Source organism: Coturnix japonica, chromosome 8, assembly GCF_054131305.1.
Source record: "Coturnix japonica strain WE chromosome 8, WE-NBRP24, whole genome shotgun sequence".
Classification (NCBI taxonomy): Eukaryota; Metazoa; Chordata; class Aves; order Galliformes; family Phasianidae; genus Coturnix; species Coturnix japonica.
Window position 1 is genome coordinate 21713915 of NC_140670.1, and position 15482 is coordinate 21729396.

The following is a 15482-nucleotide window of genomic DNA, read 5'->3' on the forward strand; positions in this document are numbered from 1 at the left end:
CAGCTTTTCAGGGACAGGTGATCTTGTGCAAGTGCTCTGGAGCTATTGGTGGGATGTACTTCTCTGATCCTATCTGACCTGTGCTCTATATTGTACCACCCATCTGATTGCTCTGTCGCTCCAGGTGGGTCCTATCATTTCTCTGTTAATTATTTCTGTATAGGCATATCAACTACCACCATCAAAGTCTTCTGGGTAGCTTCATCCTGTGTCATGCAAGGGAGATTAAGGACACTGTACTTCTAGCATCTGTCCGCTCTTCCAGGTGCTTTTGGAAGCTCATAGACTCATGCCCTGTGAGTTTTTTCAGAGGCTGTGCTGGATGATGCTGGACATGTTTATGAAGCTTGCAGCTTGCAAAAAGCAAAGCTATTAGGAGTGGGAAGAGGATGCTTAGTACTTGTCACACATGGTCCTTAATTATTGCTTCTGAGCCACCTCTGGTGTAGCTCGGTCTGTAACTATTCAGTGAGAAGAGCTTTTAATTTAAGCTCTCCTGAAGCTGAATACGTGGAGGCCAGCGGAACTCCCTAGTGGCACTCAGGACAAGTGTGTGCCGTTGCACTAACTGGGTAACTCCTACTGAATTCTCTTAGGAAGCTCCACTGTATTTATGGGTGGGGAGGGTGGGGGAATGCCTGCCCTCCCACCTTCCTCCATGTTGTCTCAAAGGGCCCTGGTGCATCTTTGATTAGGTGTAGGTCAAAAGAATTTCCACATCGTGACCTTAATAACTGGGGTTGATTGGCAGGTGGTCTGCGGAGAGGGAGCAGCCTGTCCCTTTCATCTCCCTTGGTGCCGTGCTGGGACAATGGGCCAGCATATTTTCCTTGTTGTTCCTCATTTGAAAAGGGTCTGGTATCTCTACTAGGTACCTGTGACATGGGGGTCTTGATTGGGGTCTCATAAAGGGCCCTGTCAGTGTGTCCAAAGGCCAGGAACACAAAAGCGATCAGTGGGTGGGGGTCTCAGCTGACCACTGAAGAAGGGAGGGGAGGGTCCTGGAAGCAGTGGAGGGAGAAGCAACCCCTGATGGGAGACCTTAAAGGGGGGAGGGAGGGAGGAGGCGGCCCATTTTTGTCCCAAACTCATCAAGCACATCTGCAGAATTGTCCCAGCCGCTGCCTCCCAGTTTCAAAAGAAAATGATCGTTTGATAAACCGTCCTGATTCACCACTTTCTCACAAGGGAGGGAGACCCACCTTTGACCTCTATGATTTCACATTGGGCCCAGCTCCCCCCCATCCAATTGCTGGAGAAACTTTGAAATGCATCCCTTGCGTCCCCTTTCCTTCTCTCTCTTTCCCTTTACACTCTTTTTTTTTCCCTCTTTCTTTTCTCCCCCTCCTCCTCTTCTCCCCACCCCCACGTTCCCCGCTCTCCCCCTTTGTAAAAAAGCAGGCGTACTGCTTTGGAGTTTAGGCAAGTAATTAGTAAAATCTTTTCTGCAGCACAATAAAACCGCAGCGCTTGGCCCACATCTTCCCACAATTTACATACTCACAGGCATTTGCGAAAACAGGTGGCATTCCCAGTGCATCGCTGCCTATGAACATCATTTGGAAGGCAGGGAGGGGAGGGTGCTGGGACCCGCTCGCTCCTGCAAGCTATAGGAATGTGCATGAATATATTAAAATGTTTTCACACAATGCTTGTATTTTCCAATGGGAAGAGGCATCTTCTGGATGAAAGGCAGCCGGCCCAGACACAGGCCTCTTACAAGCGCTCTTTCCCACTCGGGGTTTGTTCGCATGGACCAGATAGAGAGGGGACTTGTGGGGGAGGAAAGGCCAAGGGTGCTAGCTCTGAAGAGTAAATCTTTGTGTGCCTCCTGCCCACTCCCTGTTTGTAGACCCAGAAAGTTGAGTTATGAGGGAGCAGTGTCTGCGGAGGGGGCAGAAGGGGGATATCTTTCTGCAAAAGCCTTTGGAGGCACTGCAGACATACAGAGGAAATAGCTTGTAATGGAGCATGTAGCTCTCTGACCAACAGGATTCAGTGGTTGCAGCAGGAAATGACTGAGAGTGAGCTGGCTATCTTGGGCAGTATTAGCAAAGTGCCTATTAATAACAGAAAACGTTTTTGCAGTACTTTTCCAGCTTCATCTTATTGTCCAAGAAGTGGCTGATCAGTGCTCAGCCCATGCAGCACATTCAACTGTCCATCTTTCCAAGAGGGCAGTGGTTCCAGACTCTGCCATGGTAGAACCCTGGAGTTCTTCATTTCATGTTGAGTCCATTCTGCTGTGTTGCCTCCTAGGAGGTTCTTTAGACTCTTTGAGCTCATAGAGTGTTGGCAAGCAATGTGTGGCGAAACCTGTGTCAAGAACGTGCAACAGGGATTTCCCTTTGAATCATAGAGAATCAAAGGAGAGAACTGGAAGGAGGTAGAAACTGAACAGAAATAACAAATAGATAAACTTAGGAGCAAGGTGCGTATGTTGTGGTGACCTGGGTTCAGCCCCTGAGTTACTGTTTTATTTGGGAATACTCTGGCAGGATGCAAAGAGGCCTTGTGGGGAAAACTGAGGTAGGATTGTGGCTGGTTTTTATTTACTTAATTTATTTATTTAAGTGGAAAGGACCCTATAATCTTCGAGGGAATTAGTGTGCTACTACTAGGGTGATCTGGATGTCCATCCCATGTGTGCTGCAGGTATGGGCTTCGCATAAAGCTCTTCTGGGCAGGCTCCTGTCCAGATCAGTTTCTCCATCCAGAAACGTGGCAGCACACAGCACAGTTGCCTGCAGGAGCTATTCCAAGGCTGGTGCTTTCCATCTCAAGTCCTTGCTCCCACAACAAGCTGTAAGCCTTTAGGGATGAGTGGGCAGCACTGTACTGAGGCTTTCTCCTCAGCTCAGACAGCTTTTGTCATCCTTTCTGGCCAGGCTATCTCTGTGGCAGGTGGGGAGAGATTGCATTACCCAGCCCTGCAAGGAGCGAGACAATTCAGCATTTCAAAACCTTTTGCACCAGATTATTCTTGTATGTCAGCTGTTCCTAAAATAGATCTGCAGAAGTAGGAAAGCTGTGTGATTCTGTTTCTCCCAGTTGGCCTGGCGCTGAACATAGTGGTGTTTGTCATGGTGCAAAGGTCTCTAACCTTTTGTTGGAAACAACCAACAACACAATCAGCAAGAGGGCTTACTTTTTATTTTTAATTATTGCCTTCCCAATTCCCTACTCCTCCCCTTCATCTTTCTGCATTTCTTAAAGAGGCAGTGGAGGGAAAAAAGGCTTTGGTTTTTGTTTGAGAAGGGGGTTAGGAAGGGCGACATGGCCCCTGCAACCTCTCATAGGGGTGTCTTGTCAGGGCGCGGCATGAAGGGCACAAACAGATCATAACCTTTAAAGGAAAATGTGATGGAGGGAAGAGATGAAAGCAGTGAAACAAATTAGATACATCTAGAGGGGGTGCTCAACTGGAGAAAATTAGCATTTCTTCCTAATTGGAGTGCAGGGCATTCCATTACAGGGTTTCATTACAAGGAGGGAAGCACTGGGCCTCTTTAGGGGATTCCACCTTGCCCTCAGTTCTTCTAAATGTATATATATGATGAATATAATATATATTTATTTTATATATAATTATTGATTATATATATAATGAAAATATATATATATTTCTCCCCCATATATATATGGGGGAGAAATGAGAGAAGTCTGAATTATTCAGAGTGAAAGTTTCATTCCAGTACAGGAAGAGCACCAGTCCTCTGTATATGAAGAGAAGGAGATGACTGCATGTGAAACGAGACACTATTATTAGTTTTTATGAAGAAAACTGAACAGTCTGCAGGAGGCTGCAGGTGACAGTAACTTTCTGATGCTATTCTTAGTTCAGTTAACTTTATTACTGTATTCGCAGTGCATTATTTTGGCCAAAGCATGGGGTTATGTACTTTATGGTTAAGATTGGTAGAGTCAAATCAGGTCTGCTGTAAACTGCATGTCAAGGTCATGCTGTGCAAAGCACTTATTCAAGACATGTATGTCTGTTCCTGCTTCTGATTAGAGCTGTTGTATCCAAGAGGAGTTTGGAGTAGAAAACATCCTGTGGCTGCACCGGGGCTTGTGCATAGTTCTGCAGTCCAGAACTTGGCTTATACCAATGCAAGAAACGGGCATGCATGAGTGTTCTTTGTATGTACATCTTTACATATAAGTTGGCTATAAAAATAGTTTAGAGGGAATTCAAGGGGCAAAATGTCAGTGTTATATCTGTGGATTAGGAGTAGAGGGAGATGGTTTCTTTGTTTCAAACAAAGATTAAGTTCTCACTAGAAAGTGGGGGGGGGAAAAAAAAGAGAAACAGACTTGCTTCAGGTGCATAGCATGTAATGTATGTTGCTTTGCCAATCTACAGTAACAGTGTTTACTGTTCCAGGTTGGGAGGGAGAATATACCAGCATTGGAAGGTGTAAAAAGAAGTGCTGAAGGATGGCTTCTGTCTGCACAGAGGGTGTTTCCCCGAATGGAGAGTGGGAGAATGTTTACAGCAGCACCTTCATCTTAGGCAGCTTCTGTCATCTGAATGCCCTGAAAGAGATTGCGGACAGTATGAATTTATGGAATTCACAAATGTATGTCTCTAACTTAACCTTTCTTCTGAATTCTAGCATCTCCTTCAGATCCCTTTAAGCAACAAGTCAGTTTCTGTATATAAGAGATAGCAAAGCTTATGACTCTGTAGCCATTGCAAGACCAGGTTTTGCTTATGCCCATGATGAACCGTAGCAGTGGATGTACTGATGTACTCAGTAATTGTGGGGGCAGATTGTGACCCTGTAAACATGAATTTGCAAGGTCTGACCATTAGGAGCTGAAGGTAAGAATCTCATTGATGTGTACTGTCTGCCCATGGCTCTGGGCACAGGAAAGCATTTGCTAGATTCAGCTGTATCATACGTCATGTCTAGTGTACCTCCTGGCTTCAGCATCTGGAGAAGACAAGCCTGAGGCAGACAAGCTGGAAGCTGCTTTTTTAAATCAGTTTTCTTCCTCATGTTCCTATGCACACCCCAGTTAATGGTTTAGTACTGTCTGAAAAGATGAAGCAAATGGTACTTTGTATTCATCGTGCCTAGACATGCTTGTCACGCTTATCAGCCTGGAATCGCAGAGCATTTAGCATCCTCTTTGTTGAAAGCATTTAAACCTACATATAGAAATGTGCTCAAAAATGAAATCTTCCCATAAACCTGGTGTATCTCAGGCCCTTAGTTAAACTATGCCTTTGCTCTGCTTGATGGCTTTGGGAGATTTCTGGTAGTAGAATATTGGAGTGAAAATCAGCTTGAACTGGACATACCTTGGATTTTTAGAGTACGTGTATGAAGATCCTCTGTTTCTTTGGCATGACGCACAGAGCATAACACTGCCCAAAGGAGTATCTTCAAGAATAGAGGAAGAAGTGTCAAAAATGAGAACACTGCTCAGTGATGAGCTTCTTCCATTTGAGGTCTGGCACACATCGGTATATTGTCTCCTATCCCAGGCCTCTCCAGACCCCTCAGTTCTCACAGAAGTTGTGTGAAAGACTCTTTAATATGAGCAAATGCATCAGAGATGGTCTGGCTCTACATTAGTAAACCAACCTGCTTTTGAAACACTAGGGGAGGTAGAGAGGGATTTGAGAGGGACCAGTGAGGCTGGAGTTTGAAAAGGAACAAGTGATTGGAGAAGGCTGGCAGGCTTAAAAAGGGGGACTAGTTCCTATGGACAATGGGAATATCTCCTCAGTTTATGTAATTCTGCACCTAGCTTGTGTGCTGATATTCTATAAAAGACAGAATACTAGGGTGCCTCTTGCCTGTTACTAAGCTTCAGCTTCTCTAGATAACTGGGTTATTTCAGAACTCATTTTCTTTCACAACACTGCAAGGGCATTCCAGGTTGGAAAGTCAATTCTCTCTGTATAGTGTTGTCCCCGTGTGCTGTAGTTCATTATCTAGGATTACTTGGGTCTTCTCTGACTTCCTTCTCACCTGCAGGGAGCACAACCATAGCAGATACTTTCTTGCTCTAAAGATGTGTTGTGGATTCATGACATTCTGTTCACCATTTCTGGACATACCTGCTTGAGGGATATACTTACAGAGCTTTGTAGATAACCTGATGTTTCAAGATGTAGTGCTATTTTGGGGTCAGGTGTTAAAGCCAGTTTTATGTGTATTGTCCTGCCTAATTAGTAAATCTTTACCTTTGTCCTCTCAGATTGAGGTATATGTTCCTCTAACTCTAGCCGTCCATCAAAGAGGACTTGAAATGAGGTTCTGCTATGGTTGGTAGACACGGGCATCTAATGAAGAGAGAGAGAGCCCATTTCCTTTGAGAAGAGAGATCTGTACCAAGGTGATTGATAGTCCTAGAGATTTATTATTGTGGGGGCTGGGCAGAGGTTTTCAAACTAGAACCCAACAGCTTGTTTTTTTTCAAGGGGAAAAAGAAGTCTGGTGCTTGTGTGTGTGTACTTTTCTTCTCTCCCACCCCCCAAAAAGCAGAAAAGGAGACCAAGGAAAAAAGGTGAACTGATCAGAGGAATCAATTACAGATTGAGCTGGACCAAGCAGCAGCTGCTACTTTTGCTGTGCTTGGTTTCTGCTTCCAGGTGCAGCTGTCTTGAGTTTTGCACCTGTGCTTTTTGTGGTGATCTGCTTTTACTGTCCAGGCAGATTTAATGAGGGATAAGGATGGAGCGGGACTGTCTGATGGAATTTTTCTCTTCCTTCTTGTTTTTGGTCTTACTTGGAGAATTGATTAGTACATGTGGTCAAGATCACGTTTGCTAATAGTTAAGAGTGAGCTTCACAAGTGAGGCATCCCTGAGATGTGGTAAGCTCAGCATTTCCTCCCTGTGCAGCCTATTGCTGGAGTCCACTGAGATGTAGCCTAATCTGAACTAATGGTTCTTGTTTACCCACATGCTAAAGATCAGTGACGCCTTCAGCTGGGACCCTCCAAACTTGCTGCAGAATCAAATGCTGATAACACTCATTTCAGTGGAGGACATGTGAGCAAGTTTGGTTCTGGCATTTTTTCATGTGCGTGTTGGGACTTGCCAGAAAAAACGGTGCTTTTAATACTGTATTTTGGGATGAGGCTTCCAAAACTCTCAAAATGCATGGGAATTGGGCAGGCCATGGAAGGGAAAAGAGGAAACTGTGGTTTCACACTCCTGCCCGCAGAGCTGCCTTTGCATCTAGAGCTTCCCAGCTTTTATTCCTTGAAGTGTCAGAGGACTGACTGCCAGCACTTGTCCTACTTCACATAGACAGCAACATACTGAGGGGCAGAGGGCGATGGGGTATTTCATATCCATGTCAGGTATTTCTTGACATCAGAGGATGATTTGTTTTAGGGAATTCTCCATTCGATTTTGGACTTGAGATGTGTGCCTGATGGTTTCTTCCCAGTGCCCTCCAGTGTGATCCTTTCCATCCTACTGCATTTTCTGTGGCTTTTTTTGTGGGAGGTCAATATTTTGACTTCTTGTCTTGTCCTTTCCCTGTTTCTGCTTTGCCTGATCCCTTTCCTGTCTTTACCTTGGTAATCTCAGTTCTCATTTAAATTCAATGGTTTGTGGCCTGCCCTGCTACCCAGCCTGTGATTACAGATGCTTAATATCCTTATGCTTTAGATGTGTGTTGCCTGCTTGTTTAATGAAACCTTACCATGTTTCTGCACAGAGGGCTGGGGATATCCATTCTGATGGATTTTATTTCTCCCTCTGGTGCTTGTCCAAAACCAAGCATGTCCTGAACATGCAGATGGAGTATAGGGGCTTTGTCCAGAATCTTGGCCACTTAGGGGCCAATGTGCTCCAAATGCTCAGCGTGAAAGACCCTGAAGCAAATCACGTTGCACAGAATGAAGAGCTGGCAAGAGGAAAGTTGCCCAGAGCTTTAAGGTCAAATGAACTGAGGTTGTTGCAAGTGTGTTTGTGTTGGGGCTGGAATGATCAGAGCAGGAAAGCTCTAGGAGTCATTTCATGGCTGAGTTGAACACAGATGAGGCTTTGCTCGCCTCCTCCACAAAGCACCTGTGTCTCTATGCCTCAGTGTCCTGGACCTCTTTGCGTGCAGCATGTGGTGCAGACACACTTCTCCCCTTTTACCTTTGCTGCCTTTTAACTTCTTAAAACCCTCTGAGCAGTTCTTCCCCCCCCCCCCCCCCCCAGTCCTCTCATACTGGATAAGAATAACTCAATTTGACTTAATTTGAAAATTATTTGAATTTAAGTGATTGAGCTTTTTTCCTCTGTAAATGTGAACAGGTACAGCTGCATTCTCTGTGTGGTGTGGAATCAGAACTTCTGTTAGTGGGAAGGTGATGAAAGTATATGCTGATTGAGAAGCCCTCCTTTTTCTTAATCACCCTGACCACTTTTTTTCCCCTCAAAATTCTTCTAGATTGGAAGGTTTGGATTTGGGTTGTGTGTGTCTGTGTGGGAAAAGGAATAAGAGAAATATAATGCCTGGCTTGTGGCACCAGGAAAACCGATTCCTCCCCACCCCTACCTTTAAACTGAAACATTCTTGGGTTTTAGTTGTTCTGGCAAACCTGAAAGGATTCACCCCTCCCCCTGACCTCCCTGGCATGCGAGGATTGCTGGCTTATTGAAAAGTCATTTTCTGTCATATATTCTAATGGAAAAGCTTAGATAAGCTCTGATTATATATGCATTTTTAAAAAATAATAGTTGTTTCTGAAAACTCTGCCAGTCACGTCTGAAAATGTGTTGGGATTGGCTTTGGCAGTCGTGAGGCTTAAAAAAAATAGAAAGGAGGTATTTCTAAAATAGCAGAGCCTTCCTTGCTTTGCATCATGATTCTTCAAACGTTTGCTACTCAGGGGTGTGTATCTAGACTTTTCACCAAAGTGATGACAACTGGAGCCTTTACTTAAATCACTTTTACATCTCTCCTTGTGGTAGAGTGTGAAGTTTTAAGACGAGAAAGCCCTGGATTCTGTAAGTTTTGGGCAGTTTTGCATACCTTTTTCCACCAGTGTTGTGACACTTTGGTAAATTTCTTTGTGTAGCCGTGAAACTGGCCTAGTCAGCTTGGATCTGCTTGCGTTTATCTGTGGTTCCCGTTTCTCGTATGCTGGTATTGATTTCATGGCAAGTATGTTTGGTTCTGAAGGTTGTTTTTAAGGAAAAAGTGTTGAGTGTTGATGAAGTGAGGACATGTGCTATCTAGCTGAACTCATCTCCATGGCAAATACTCTGAAGCTGCAAAAAATTGGATTGAAATTCAGAATTAGACCTTTCTGTTGGAATCTTTAGTAAAAGGTGAAAGACGAAAAAGAAACCAGAATGTTTTGGGGTGGAATCATGCAACCTGCTTCTCCAGTTCACAGCCTGCTATGGTTTTTGATCACAGTTATGTATAGTTTTAGTCAGCTTGGATGCCCCAGTCTATGCCCCAGGAGCTGTGCTGCCTGTCTCCTTGCTACTTACCAAGTCTCTTCCTTTTAGTCATGATTGTTGTGACTGTGTCATCTCTGAGGGCTTGCTCAGTATTCCTATGTAACTGGTGCTATGATGAAAGCAATGGGCTTGTTTTCACTTGGCTTCTTACCGCATACTCCTCATTGCAGATTAAGGACTGAGCTTTAAGACTGGGACAAATCTTGTTTTTCAGTAGAATACTGCAGTCAAAGGGGCACAAGAAGAGATTGTTCAAAATACAATTCATCATAAAAAAAAAAAACAACAACAAAAAAACAAAAAAACCCAAATCCAAACCGTATTTATTGCATTGGAGGTACAATCAGTAAGTCAGCTGAACAGGTTTAACTTGTCTACAGCCCTAGGGCAGACCAATTAAGACAAATATTTCAATCCTGAAGAGAGCTGTGATAATTCATAGAACATGTAGATGACCCTGTTACAGGATGCCAGACAAGTGAGCACTCTGGCGTGGCACAGGAGCAAATGTGCTGCAAGTCAGGTGGTTTGGCCACTCCACAAGCTGAAAGCAATGTTTTCTGGTAGGTTTTGCAGAACCAAAGGCTTGTAACAGGTAGTTCACATAACTGAGGTTATACTATGAAAAGCGATTTTGCTTTGCTAATGGGAAATGGCTTAGCAAAGAGGGAACCTGGAGCCTGTCCTCCTGGTTCTCCTTGTCTGACTCAGGGCACATGTGCTAGAGGATCTGTCCTTGGCACAGTTCTTTCTATCCTGTCTGGGACCTGTGATATTAGTTTATTTTCCTTAGGCCTCTTGCTTTTCCTAATCTCAGTGCAAAGGTACTGGACTGGAAATCCTTCTCTGGCAGCAGACACTATGCCAAGCCTTCAAGAATCTGTCATGCATTGCAGCTCTTCAGATGTGCATCGTTGGATTTCTTTCCTCCTTTACCCCTTTTTAGCATCTTGCACTGCCTCATTTTGCAGACTGAGGGTAAGATGTACATTGTACATGTTCCACTGCACCACCAGGCTGCAACCCCCTCCTCCTCACCCCAGCCCGCAACCCCCAAGAGTCCTTTGTCCTCCTGTTGAGAGCAGCCCCTGTCCCACCGTTCCCACATGGCACACCCTCCCTGGCAGCCCCCTCCCCATTCAGCGGTTTGGGCTGAAAGAACCTTTGCTAATTACGCTGGGCAGAAAATTACCACTTTGCTGTGTTCTCCTGCTGCTGGGCCCATTTGTGTGGAGCCTGTAGTTAAGAGGGAACAAAGCCCCCCCCGTGGAGCCAGGCAGGCCCCAAGTGTGAAGCTACAGGTACTAGCAAGAGGGGAATGAAGGGAATAATTACCAGCTTCTCCAGGTGAAAGCCCCGTTAAAACTTCAATAAGCCAATTAGGGGCCAGGGTGTGTGTTGAGGGGAGAGTCTCCTGCACCTATAAGTGATTCTCACCAGGCAATTAACTGAAATCATTTCACGGAGGGGAGGGGAGGATAAGAAATAGCTCTTAGAAATTGTCTTGGGATGAGGGGGGAGCAGAAACAGCATGACTGCTGCAGTGGTCCTCATGTGCTCCAACCGCCTCGCTCACTGTGTGGCCCAGAAGTGTTGGTGGGGATAGGGGGAAAGGGAGGAGGAAGGGAAAATGGCAAAGAAAAAGGAATCGCTGGAGCTTTACACCTGGGCAGGCTTTGAGAAAGCCAGGGCTAGAGCTCAGGGCCTCTGATAAGGCTGTGTGTGGGCCCAGAGGGACTGGGCTTCAGGGAGATGGGGTGTGGGTGTGGGTCAGGTGTCTGTCCCATGTGTGCCAGGGGGAAAGGATAAAGGTGTTGAGCCATAGGGAGCTGATAGGTGCAGGACATGAAGGCTAGAGGTGGAAATGCAGGCAGGTGAGAGCTGATATCTGCCAGAGATGATCCGTAGGTGCCCTACCTTATCACAGGAGCGGATGGTGTCCAGTGGCTAAGACTTTTGCATGCATCTCATACAGGGACCATGTTCAATTGGGTCAAAAAAGCCAGTACAGTGAGCAAAGATGGAGACCTTATGAAGTTGCCTTGCACTTCCCTTGTGCTATTTTGTTAATGGCATGTGCTGTAGTCTGAGGATAGGGCTAGCTATGTGGTGGATACCTAGCAGCAATATTGTGTATTCTGCAAGGTCTGCTCCAAGGAGGAGGGCAAGAGTAAAGTGTGAGAGGAGGTTGCTGCAGATGATTAAGTGATGCTGGAGGGAGAAACACACAGCATTACTAGAGCTCTCCAGATATCAGCTGTGGTTATTTCACCGCACACTCCTCAAAGTGTGAATGTAACCTTAGAAGCACCTTTCTTTGCCTTCCTAATGTTTTGACTTCTGAGAAACAAAAATGTCCTGTAAGGCTTTGTTCTGGTTGCTGATAAGCTGAAGTGAGTCTTCTGTAACTCATCTTTGGTTAAGGATGCTTTTTTTTTTTCTTTCTTTTTTTTCCCCCCCTCTTTGTGGTAGCTGTAAAAATTTGAGCATTGGTTGGGGATTAAATTGGGTTTGAGGATGCAGGAAGTTCTCATACAGAAAACTGTGCAGACCGACCACTCCATGCCTGGTAAACCCTGAGTCTGGGGAAGAAGGAAGGCTAAAGGAAAGGTATTGGACATACCATGCTAGGAAGTATTTTATGCTTGCAAAAGTATAAGGCCTGAAAAGCAACGACTGCAGGGTGGAGGTGTCCAGGTTGGGTAGCAGTTACTGATCAACTTGCTGGAGTAGGGGGGAATTATTCTGCTATGCTGGGAATAGGACCTTTGGAGATACAAAAGTCTTATTATATCCTCTAGCCTGCGTGTCTCTGAAGTCTAGAGGAAGACGTGAAGGTAGAAGCCAAGAGAGGTGGCTGGAGCTGACCTTCTCTCTGCTCTGAGACGTACAGTAAATGATGTGGGAGACAATGACGTGAGCGTTTCTTCTCTCAAACGTGCTGGAGTTCTGCCTCAAATGTGAGCCTTCTCTGTTTCAACCCAGCTTCTTTACAGTGCCCTTCAGTACAAAATGCAAATGTCTTCTTTCTGGGGACCGCTTTCCAGTTGTCCACTTGAGGCTCAAGGCAACATGTAAATGAGTTATTGGCCTGTCTGCTGGTGCCTGTGTCACTGGTCTTCTTGCCAGAACACAGCAGTTCCTATTTTAAACATTGAGGTGTTCATGTGGTCATATTTACACATTTTCTTTTCTTTCTGTGCTGAGACCCTGGTGGGGTATCCATGAGGACTAGGCAGAGCTCTTCTGTAGCTTCTCTGTGTGCTATTTACGATGCATATCTGGAACACAGTTCAACCCTGAGCTGGCTGATGCCTTGGGACGCACTATGGCATGCACATGAGGCTGAAGGAAGCAACAGCAAACATGCCAACACTTTCTAGTCTGTTTGTAGAACAAGTCTGGTCATTTGCCTCCAGCTGCAGGTTCTCTTTGGCAACATTATTCAGTGCTGAACAAAGGTGAGGCTTATGTAGCCGTGGGTCTCTGTTGCTTGGATGAACTCAGTTCTGTTATTGAGTTGAAATGCAGGAATGTTTTACATGTATGCAAGCACTTGAGCCCAAACGTAAGCTCAGCTCTAGAGCACCCCAGAAGTTCTTTTATTCTTTTAAGTTAAGTTTGGATTTGCATTACAGGGACCTGAGCAGATTACCACAGGCAGAATCCTGAAAGTAGACTTTGACAAGGTAAAGGGTGGATACCCTTGAGCCTAGAAAAGCAGCCAGCAGTGCAGGTAGGAAACATTTAAGTTGGTGTGATGCTACTTGTTTTCTTTTCCTTGCACTGAAGGTCTGGTGGTGGAGCACTGCATGGCAGGATGCAGGAGGAGTATGGTACTTGGAACAAGAGGGACAGCAAGGCTCTTGAGGACTGAAGAGTATGGAAAGAATTAGTCTAGAGCTGGAAGCCTGAGTGATATTGCAAGGAAACTGAATGCAGCTTGCACTTGCTATTTCAGGCTTTACGCAGTTAAGTGTCATGACCCTCTTTAGCCTTTTCAGTCCCATCTTCTAAATAGACTTCAATTCCCCACAGTTATTTTCTGCAAAGTTATTATTTTGGCCTGCTGATAATGACCAGACTTTTGGTGCAACTGCCTTCCTGCCAATGTTTTTTTTTTAGTTTACTGTTACTGAGTTGTCAGCATATAATCCAGCTGTCCTGTCTTCCTTCTGCTTGGTTCAATTTTCTGGTTATCCTGCAAGAGGGACAAGGTAGCTAGTAGAATTTGTGTGGGGCAGTATATACCACTGGATGTGAAGAGGCAACACCAGGGATGTTTGCACACCCAATCTTGGCTTCATCTAGCATTGCCTGAGTAAAAGGTGCATGGGACTTTTTGTACATTTGCCCATAAGACCTGATGCTGCACTTTTTCTTTCTTCTGCAAGTGAAATGCTTCTGGGGAAGGAACACCTGCTTCCACACACCGTTTATATCTCTTTCTCTTGTGGTGTTCATCTGCTCTATCAGAGAAGCCTAATGCTGGAGGTGCTGAAATTCACTGTGCGCTTTTCTATCCCATTCTCTCCCCTTGAGAACATTGTTGCTGTTGCATCTGCTCTGCAGCCTCCAGGGCTCTTCAGCAGGGGCTCCATCAAGTTTGTGTGACCTTAGCGCTGTATTCATGCTGGAGGAGTTACCTTCCGTAATGATGACAACTGATGAGGTTAGCGGGATGCTGGCGACCACGATAAGACATGACATGTTCTAATGATTCGCCTTAGCGAGCTGCGTGCGTGTGCTGGGGGGGGCACAGAGGGGCTTAGAGAGGGGAGGTGGGGGCCCCACAGGTGCCGACAAAGACTTTGACCTTTGCTGCTATAATATCAGTGTTTCACAGGCAGGGCGGTTCGGTAACCCACTTTCAGCCCATCAAAAATTGATTTAATTGCAATTTTTTCCCCCAATTAGGAGCACTGGAGCTTAACTAATTGGAGTAATAGAGAGTAATAAGGCTCTGATAAAAAGCCTTCCTCTGCCTCCTTTGTATCTTGTGTCATCGCCTGTCAGAGGTCAGAGAGCTTGCATATTCTATTAGGCAGAGTTGCCTTCATTTGTACAAATTAGTTTACCCAACAGTAATTAAAATGCCAGTGCGGGTCGGGGAGAGCTGAATACAATTGATGGGCACGTTGGTGAAGGATTTGACAGCTCTGGTGGCCTCCCTTGCCAAAGCGTGTCAGTGCTGAATCAAAGGCTACACAAACCCACAGACCCGTGTGTTTAACCTGCGGCACCAGCAGCACCAACTGTTTTCTCTCCTCTGTTCCACTCTCCATTTCATTCTTCCCTTCTCTTCTTCTTTTCTCATCCAACTTGAGACTTTTTCAAAAGGATGTTTCCCATCTCTGAGTGGTCCTTTCTGTTGGTCACTTTTTGGAGCGCTACTGCCAGTCCCCCAATCCCATCTCCCTCAGTGCTCCCCCACCTCTCCCCCCCGTCTTCTACATTCCCAGCTGCAGGGCTCTGTCAAGTAATAACTTCTTTGTTTCCCGGTCCGATGAGTCTCTGTATATAATAGCCTCCAAAATGGAACAACGATGTTCAATTCCAGAGGGTGGGGGAGCATATGAGGAGAAAGGAACAGGCTCTTGCACGTGTCAGCCAGATTCTGGGTTCAGAATCTCCAAACAGCAGAACAGAACTTGGGAAGCAATCTGTTTACAGTACAGGGAAAGGGTGCAAACCTTGGGCACGCTGGGAGTTGAGGATGGAAAATTCTTCTTTTACCCAAGTTCCTTCAATGATTTTGCTTTACAGGGTTCTCAGCTTAGGCTTATTCTGAAGGTTGAGATCAGTGAGAAAGCTTTACGTATTGTACAGTGGGATGTGAGACTATTTCCAAGCCTTATGACAAACAGCATCTTCTAAAAAAGACTAAAGTACAGCTACCTCTTTCCAAGTGGTTCATCTGGTAACTCATCTTTCCATCAAAGGATAAAGAGAATCATAGAATGGCCTGGGTTGAAAGGGACCATAATGATCATCCATTTTCAACCCCCCTGCCATATTGCAAGGCCACCAACCACCAGACCAGGCTGCC

The 15482-nt window shown here is 45.4% G+C and overlaps 1 protein-coding gene across 3 annotated transcripts in view; it reads left to right on the plus strand.

The window, feature by feature from the left end:
* The window catches only part of FBXW4 (F-box and WD repeat domain containing 4), a 56637-nt gene that overhangs the window by 23695 nt on the left and 17460 nt on the right, over positions 1–15482 (plus strand). The window lies entirely within an intron of this gene.